The sequence below is a fragment of the Salvia hispanica genome, chromosome 4 (assembly GCF_029641045.1).
Source record: "Salvia hispanica isolate PSC_SH4W2 chromosome 4, Shi_PSC_v1, whole genome shotgun sequence".
NCBI lineage: Eukaryota > Viridiplantae > Streptophyta > Magnoliopsida > Lamiales > Lamiaceae > Salvia > Salvia hispanica.
Window position 1 is genome coordinate 6769035 of NC_142695.1, and position 9089 is coordinate 6778123.

Sequence of the window (9089 nt, forward strand, 5' to 3'; positions counted from 1 at the left end):
TTCAATCTTCCGATGAATACTCGTCCTCTGCTCGTTCTTCTCTTCTTTCTAGGTGAAAAAATAGTATTTTTGGGGTAGGAGACGTGTAAGTTGTGTTTGGAGGCGTTTCCTAGGCATATATATACCTAGGGTTGACTTTGGGCCCAAAATAAGCTGTCCGACGAAGCTGGCGGGTCGCCAGGTTGGGTGTGCGTCGAAGCTGGCGAGTCGCCAGCTGCTTGCGGCGTTTTTTTCGTGTTTTGCTGGCGGGTCGCCAGCTATGTCACTGCTCTGCGCAATCTTGGTAAAACGGCCATAACTTCTTCTACCGAACTCCAATTGAGACGTTTAAGATATCCACGCGAAGCTATTTCGAAGACGAAGAGAATGGTATGCATTACATGCAAATCAGACTTCAAAATCTCCAGATAAGCTGTCTCGAACATTGAGCAGCTGCACATCCACATATTTTATACATTTTTCTACACATTCTTCACAAAATGGTCAAAATACCAACATAATAGAGAAGTAAGTATAACCATGTCTCAAAGTACACAATATATGATCAAAACCAAGTAAAACTACCCTCTAAAGTCATGTAAAATCCAAGTGAATCACTGCGTAGTCTAAGTGTGAGGAGTTTATATGTTTATATTCCATGTCTGTAAATATTTTGCTCTGCTTTGTTTATAAATCTAGGTATATATCTGAAACTCTCCCACTTAGCCTATTGCATAGTCTAAGTGTGAGAAGTTTTTAGATATAATATGTGTTTGTTATGAGAGTGTGTCTGTCATACTAGCCATTCCCAATTTTCACTTCACAGCCCCTATCTGAGGCAGACACTTGTGAAGTGAGAGGGGGGAGCAAATGGCCAGTATGACATGTATATATTTAGTTTTTTTTTTAGGTTTGTTTAGGTCTAGGAATTATGTGTTATGTTTTATGAATGGGCTTAAAATTCAACTGCCTCGAACTGACGGTGAGGGGAATTGAGGGAGATAAGGCATGCCGAAAAACAGAAACCACCCCCTGCAGTAACCCCTAGTCAGTATAGATGATGCAAGTATGAAGGAAAAACCCATCCCTTAGGTCAGACACGAAAGCCCTCTTAAAAGGTGAGTTAGAAACCCCAAAGTGGAACTACTTTCCACTAAATACTCAAAAAGAAGAGAGGCTACCACATGATGTCTAGGGCAAGGTGACCGCGTGTAGCAAACCCTGAAGGCAGTAGGAAACCCCCTTGAAAAAAAAAAGAGAGATGGAAAAGAAAAAAGAAAAACCTACCCTTAGAACCTCATTTTCTAGCCTAATTTATACCCCGAAATAACCCATCAGCCACTGGAACTGTGTGCGTGCAAGGCATGAGGCAAGGAAGCAACTGCCCAGGAGGACATACAAAAGGAACCGGCTGTAGAAAAGAAAAACAAAGAAAGAAGGAGAAAATCGATCTGAAGTTTCCAGATCCAAAAAAAAAAAAAAAAACTAGAAGAAGGAATAAGGGTGGCAAAGCCACAGAAAGGAAAATTGAAGAAAATGGTCGCAGATACTTGACCATAAAAAGAGAAAGGAGGAAGAAGGAATAAGGGTGGCGAAGCCACAAAGAAGCTACTGATCAGTTGGAAGCCAATGTCAGAAATTGTCCAGCCGAAGAAGAAGCCCTAGCCAGAAGCCCGAATGCACACAGTTCTCCTTCATCAAATAAGTAGTTAGTTTTTGAACCCTAGAGCCTTAGGGACAACTACCCCAAACACTACAAACCACTAGCCCCATTACAAGCCTTAAAGACCTTCAGGAGCTGCATGTGAGATCTGAGTCCGAAACATCTGTGGTTTAGCATTGAGAGAAAACACTAACATCCCCTGTGAGGAATGAGTGACTGAGTGAACCTAGTGTTTGGCCTAGAATTGGGTGATCCTGACAAGCAGATATACTGACCGGGGAAGAAAAGGGGGGCGACAGAAGTTCAAGGCTGCCTAAGGCCGGATTGCACCTGATCTCGAGGGGAAGGGTGGTTGAAAATATAGCATGTTCTATGTGTTTAAGTTAACTATATGTGTTATGTGTTTGTGTCGTTATTTTGTTTTCTTTTCTTTTGCGTCAGAGTCTTGAGTCTAGTTAGGTAGAGTCGGTCAGGGGGAGTAACCAGGCTCGAATTCGACTTATTTCTTTTTGTTTGTCTTCACGCTTGAGGACAAGCATGTGGTAAGTGTGAGCAGTTTGATAAGTCGTATTCAAGCCTTGGTTACTGGCCAGTATGTCGTGAAATGCATGTATTATCTGCAAAATAGTTGCTTAAGTGTGCAGGATTAAAGGATCCAAGTCAGTAGGAGACGATTCAGGTGACGCAAGTGAAAAGGGCGCCAGAAGGGTGCGATACTGACCAGGATGCATGCCAGAGAAAAGGCTCGAGATGGAGAAGGAGGATAGCTGGGATGATCATTGACAAGGGCAAAAAGGTCAAAACGCGGGAAAAGTCTACCCTAAAAGCAAGGGCAAGCCTCCCTATAAAAGAAGCCACTTGGAGAGAGAGAAGGAGTTCGGATAGACGCCTCCTAAGAGTTCTGTTCGAAGTTCTCGGTTCTCAACACACTTAGTAGAATTCTGTCTAGAAGATCAGTTCCTTCAGCATTATCCCGCCTCTCGTTCCTCGCCACAGCCATGGTCACTTGACGTCGAAAAGTTTTCCGGAGAAGTCATCAGTCCGTCGTTCCAGCCAGTTATCGTAGCAGTGTAGTAGTATCATCGCCCGGAGTGGCACAAACAATCTTAATCGCTTTCCTAGTTTAAAGTTTACTTGTTTTCATCGTTAGTTATTTGCAAACACTCATCGCTGTGCTCTTTTGAAGTACTTTGTTATTTTCCTACTTTTACATTATGAAGTTTCTATTTCGCATGTCTCTTTGGTTCGAGTTTGCTTCATTCTGCCTAGGAAAGTTAGATTTAGTTTTTGCTTTCAATTTCTAAGTGTTTTCTTATCGGGAGTTGTTGATTCAAAGTTGTAGCTATGTTTAGTCAAGTTTTCGTGCATGAGTTTCTTTTCTGCGCCGTGATTACCACCTTGCATGTCAGTCAGTAGAAGTAAAGTTGCAGTTTCACTGTGTAATTTAAGTTTGAGCATTTAAATCGATGGATCTTAAGTTTGAATTTGTGAATCTGAAGTTCAGTCATGGAGTTTGTGTTTATCTGAATTCTGTTAATACTTGGTGAAGAAGAAAACGTCAAAGTCAACTTTAGTTTGAAGCACTTTACTTTTAAGTTACTTTTGTTTTTGTTCCCTACTTTTCAGATGTACTGCCCAGACCTGTCAGAGAACCACCCAGCCACCAAATATGCCTTGTAGTCTAAATTTCCCCTTTTAGTAACTGTCTATTTCATATGCCTCTGAGACACATTGTCCCCTATTTTCACGAACACTCCCACATGTCTGTTATTTTCACGCCTACTAGTCAGTAGAGTACTACCTTTATTTCCTGTCTAGGTAAAATCTCAACCCAAGCGTGGTAGCTAACCAAAACACCCAGGAAAGTCACCGCAGTTATCAAAACGTGTCCATCCTCGTGGGAATCGACCCTTACCTCCATTATACTAATCAGTAGAAGTGGGTTGAGGAAACTTGTTTGAAGCCAGGTCCCGGTTATCGTACCAACGACTCAGCTGGGTCGGGAATCTCTTCCTGATCAGTTGGATACACTCCAAATTACATACGAAAACCATCACAACACTCGAAAGAGTGGGGAAACAACTTGGTCCGTCACTGGGCCAGGACGCAACCGGGTGTGGGCCCGGGACTCTGCTCCGTCACCAGGCGCAGCCTGAGCCACGTTTCCCTCGCCTCTAACGCACTAGGCCCGCAGGTCGGGACCCAGGTATAGTCTGGCCCGTGGCGTTAAGGATGCTTTAAGTATTAGGCATTTCTATTTTTGCAATGTGCCATCAACTGTCAATCGAATGGTCGTACTAGTCTCTTTTGACCACTCCCTATTGACTTCGACCTCCAATTTTTGCAATCTGTGGAAAGGCCAACTCTTGACGCTGGAAGTGGACATGAATTTAGAGACACCAACAATGCTAAGGGGGTGTTTGGTAGGGGTAGATAAGGCAAGATAGTTAAGTTATCAACTATAAATGGGCGTTTGGTAGCCTAGATAAAATATAAGTGTGGCACGTGTTAAATAGTCCGCCCATTCAAAGCAAGCAAAAAATAGCTATCTCATTATGATAAATAATCAGGGAAAAAAGGTGTGATTATGTATCTATCTCTTCAAATTTATGCTCTTGACTTTAATAGCCCTCCCTCAAACTCCTCTCTCCCCATGTACTGCTATTATTCCTTTCCCACCACAAACCCCCCTCCCCTCATCACCTGCTGCAATTCCGCCCACAACCCCACCCCACACCACCGGCTCTATTGCTATTCCTCCCCCTGTCCCCCCCCTCCCCTCTCCCGCTACTCCTATTTCTCTCTCTATTGCTGTTATTTACTCCATCTGTCCCATTAAAAATGAAACGTTTACTAAAATGGAAACAACTTTCTCTCTATTTTTTTATCTCTCTTATTTTACTCTCTCTACATTAACTCACAAAATAACACTACATAAAATTCCGTGCCGATTTCCAAATGTTTCATTTTAAGTGGGACGTAGGGATTATTTTATAGTACTAATTTATCAAGTTTGCTATGGTTAAATTTTTCTTAAGGCTAAAATTATTAATTATGTTATAAGTAAATTCAATTAAGAAAAAATAAATATAAGAAGGGCGTACATTGTTTTTCACACATATAATCAAATCATCTCATTTCATATCTTATGCTATCAAACACTAGGTAAAATTGTGTTATCTTATAAAATTAAGGTAAATCATCTCACTTTGAGTTATCACATGTTAAGACATATAGCCTACCAAACACCCCCTAAGTTGTTTTAGGAAAGGTGATGTTGTCAAGCAATCAAGAAACTTAGTATATTCTGAAGGCTCTTTAGTTCCACCACATACACTTTCTTGAGCAAAGGCACCGATGGCTCCACCACTATCATCAACTCTTAGCATTCACCGATCTTCAAACTATACGGAGGGAAGTTAAATTTCCGCAACCAATTGAATTCCTTATCTGCTCCAGAGAATCGAGGGCTTGTAAACCATCTGGTAATTCTCTCAACTTGGGGCAATGCCTTGAATCCAATTCCGAGAGACTATGAGTGTTGCAGAATAACCAGTTTGGGAGACATTCCAATTTGTAACAGTGGTACATTTTCAAGGATTGAAGGCGAGGAAATGCCTTCACTTCACTGGCAAATTCTATTTGTGTCCACTCACTCAGTTCAGCCATTTTTAACAATGAGATACTTTCAAGTGTTGGAAAGATGATTTCGGCACCATTCCCTGTCTGTCCCGTAGAATGAAGAATTTATCAACCTCACATTGCTCAATCTCCTCAAACAAAGAGATTTGAGAATCGGCAAGTGCCAGTGTTTGTATTTATTCACATTCTTGGCAGCTACTTAATGTGATCTTAGTCAATCTGTCAAGCCCTATCAAAGACCCTTCAACTGCCATCTTCTGAGTCCATAGTGGAAACATTTTACCTTCGAATCCCGCAATCTTTAACCTCTCTTGATCAGGTTGAGGTTCGAGGGCTTCCAATGCAACCTCATCATTTCTTTCTTCCTTTTCTTGGAGAGGCTCATCCTTTCTTCCACCTTCTCCATTTTCACCTCATTATGAACTGCAGAGAGATTAAGTTTTGGCTTTCTTCCCGTCTTTACTGTCTATTACCTTTTCCTGATTCTCAATGGATAGTCGTTTGAGATTGTCCAAATTCCCCAACTCTTCAATCTTGCATCCTTTCTACTTGCCCACTCTAAAATTGAGTGCTTATTAGTTAATCTCCCAATCTTAAAATCATATGTTATTGTAAAGAAAATAAAGATAATAACAAAATTAACTCTGTATTATAACAATATTATTAACCAAAAGCAAGTGTCACTTATAAAAAAATAAAAAAATATTCTGTTGTTTAAGGAACTTAAGAACATATGTTATTGTAAAGAAATAAAAAAAATATAGTAAAAAATTATCAGTTTTTAAAATAACATATTTGTTGTTAACAAAACAACAAAAATAACAAAAGTAAGTGCTTGTAAAGGCAACTTCACACCGCTCTGAATATAAAGATGCCGCAAACTAATCAAGTACTTAAACGTACATGGTAGTTCCCTGAGAGATCTTGTAAATGCATGTAATGTTTGCAAGTGATGGAGTTCACAAATCAAATGAGGCAAATTTTCAATTTGTGTTCTTAAAATATTAAGATTCCTCAAATATATCAACGTACTAATGGAACTTGGCAACTTTGTAACTTTATCACAGTCGAGAGTAAGGACATGCAAAGATTTAAAACCTTAAAAGATGGTAGTATCAGTAATTTCACCTTGGAAGATCAATTGCGCAAATATTTTTCCGTAGTTCTACCATTTAAATCACCATCACCATCTCCATGAAACCAATATCGAACTTGATTAGTGTCTTCTGTCGAACCTTCAACAGAACTTACGAGGCCATAGATAAGATCGTGCATCATACAACTTTCAACATTTCCGTAAGTATCTCTCTCAGCAACTACCAATAAAGAGTTGTGTAGAAGAACATTGAATAAATTGTTCCCAACACACTCCATGTCATTTCTTTAATCAAGTTGGAGAAATCCTTCAGCCATCTATAGCTCTATCAACTCCTGCCTCACAATTTATGACCTTTTGAAAAAATTGAACAGTACATTACACACTTCTTCAGTATAGGTGATGATTATCAAGGGTGATATCCAAAAAATTTAACATAAAATACCTCTTACCATCTGGAAACCATTTCTTTTCGAATGACATCCAATCTTGTCCCCGCAACATTCCCCCAACTATGATGGCAGTTAATGACAAACCTTGACATATTTTTGCAATCTTTGTTCCAATGATCTCAAATCTTGACGGCACATCTCCTTTTTTTAAAAGACTTTTTCTTATTATGGACCAACAATCTTCATCAAATAAGACATTCAAGAGATGATTATCCTTGGTAGTGATGATAATAACATTTCAACTGAAAGTGGAAAATGCAGTTCAGAGCTTCAAATACTCGGATATATCTTAGTGGAAACTTGCACGTGCAAGTTGAAGGAATTGGGCATTTGTGGGAAACTAAGCTTATTCTCCTCAAACAATCGAGAGATCCACTCCTCTCATAAAAAAAGGCCTAGTTTTCCACGATTGCCCAATTTCTTAAAATTGCACATGCAAATTTTCACTAAGATATATCCGAGTGTTTGTAGCTCTGAACCAGTGTTTTAAAAACTGGACCCGACCGGCAGGTCGGACCGGTTTGGCTGCGAACCAGTCACCGGTTAAATCGATTTTTTTTAAATCTGCAGTTTTTTTATCAAAGTAGTGATGATAATAACATTTCAACTGAAAGTGGCAAATGCAGTTTAGAGCTTCAAATACTCGGATATATCTTAGTGGTAGTTTCCCACAAATGCTCAATTTCTTAAAATTGTACGTGCAAATTTCCACTAAGATATATCTTTCTTAAAATTGTAGCCCTGAACCAGTGTTTTAAACACTGAACCGGACTGGTTTGGCTGCGAACTGGTGACCGGTTAAATCAGTTTTTTTTAAATCTGCAGTTTTTTATCAAAGTAGTGATGATAATAACATTTCAACTGAAAAATGGCAAACTAGTGTTTTAAAAACTGGATCGGACCGGCCGGTCGGACCGGTTAAAAAGACTAACTCTTTCACCACTACACCACATTCATTTCTATGCTAGGAGTAATACTTTGATTATTCATATATTCAACAATTTCTACTTTATTCAATATTTGATCCTATGATTTATAAACTAATTAATTAACCATATTTCGATAAATTAATTAGTTAACTATAATATGCAACGTTATAATATATATTTAATTATTTTTGTTATTTAATAAATTTTCATAGGAGTAATATTTTATTGGGGTAACTGCTTTTAAAGTCACCAACTTTCCATGAATTCCGGTTTTTCCCATGAACTTTAAAAAGTTCGTGTAATGTCACGTACTTTATTGTCGGTTGTCATTTTCTCATGTCAGGTTTTCCGGTCTGATTCAAACTATTCGTTTCCTATTAAGACAATGTCCAAATTCTTTTATCTTACTATCGTTATCTTCGTCTTTGAAATAGCTTCGCGTGGGTACCTTATACGCCTCAATCGGAACTCGGATGAAGAAGTTATGGTCATTATGATAGTACAAGGTCGCACAAAGGTCGCAACCTTCATCAAATGGCCATAACTTCTTCATCCGAGTTCCGATTAAGGCGCACAAAGGTACTCCATTTCATTGGTGGGCCGGGCCGAGTCCAGGCTGAGCTGGGTCGGCCCGACCCATTTGACATCTCTAGTCTTACCTTATATAAAGAGAAAGAAGTTTCCAAAAATGAGAATTAATATTTTTATTTTTAGTAAACAATAAAAAATGAAATATTTGTCAGATTTGATTACGAGAATATATTATATGTTCCAAGCTAGGGAACATATGCAATTGACATCTTGTTAGAATCCTTATGAAATTTCCTTTAATTTGATACTCCCTCCGTCTCGGATAATTCGGGCCATTTTGACCGGGCACGGGTTTTAAGAATTGTAATGAAAAGTGGGTTGAAAAAGTTAGTGGAATGTGGGTCCTACCTTTATATATTAGCTTTATAATAAAATGTGAGTAGGAATGAGTTAGTGGAATATGAGGTCCACTACTAAAAATGGTAAAAGTAAAGTGGGACAAATTATGTGGGACAGACCGAAATGGAAAACTAGGACGAATTATCTGGGATGGAGGGAGTACGTTCTTTACGAAAAAAATAATTTAAATCGAAAGAATTACGTAATTTAAAGTTTTAAGATGATTTTTTAGCAGAAAGAAAGTGGGTTGGTTTTAACTACCAAGTGTAAGAATTGATATTAATACCCCTTAAATTTATTTAATACTAATTTTTTTTATTTAAAATATAATCTTTACATTATTTCAACCACTAAATCTCCTAATCTAATAACTAAAATTTAGTCTAAATTTGGGATTA